Source organism: Pterocles gutturalis, unplaced genomic scaffold (assembly GCF_000699245.1).
Source record: "Pterocles gutturalis isolate BGI_N339 unplaced genomic scaffold, ASM69924v1 scaffold28387, whole genome shotgun sequence".
NCBI lineage: Eukaryota > Metazoa > Chordata > Aves > Pterocliformes > Pteroclidae > Pterocles > Pterocles gutturalis.
The window spans coordinates 7,070-7,427 of NW_010113694.1; the positions used below are offsets into that span (position 1 = coordinate 7,070).

The 358-nt window shown below is 66.8% G+C and overlaps 1 protein-coding gene across 1 annotated transcript in view; it reads left to right on the forward strand.

Annotated features, from left to right (window-relative positions):
* LOC104462604 (cadherin EGF LAG seven-pass G-type receptor 3-like) overlaps positions 1-358 on the forward strand; it is a gene marked incomplete at its 5' end in the record, with an annotated part of 18,321 nt that overhangs the window by 6,684 nt on the left and 11,279 nt on the right. The window lies entirely within an intron of this gene.

A 358-nucleotide genomic window follows, 5' to 3' on the forward strand; every position in this document is an offset into this window, starting at 1 on the left:
GTCGGAGGCAGAGGGACCCAGGGCCCGGGTCCTGCGCAGATCTGCAGCTGGGTGATCTCTGTTCTCTGCTGCTCTCTGTTTTCTGCCAGCAGTGCGGAGGTTTCTCTGTTCGCCCTGCTCCTAGCTGTGGTGGCACTGGTCCCTGTGCTTCAGCAGCTGGGGGAGAGGTGGCTGGGGTGAACAGCTGGGGGCTGGAGGTGGTGGGAGGGGGCACACGGGTCACTGGGGCTTTTCTGAGCAGTAACTGGAGTCTGCTCCAGGCGCCCCGTCCCCACCCTGGCTGTGCTGCTGCCCTCTCCCAGCCACGGGCAGCTGCGTGGGCTCCTGTGCCCCGGTGCCGTCTCCCGCAGGGGCTGAT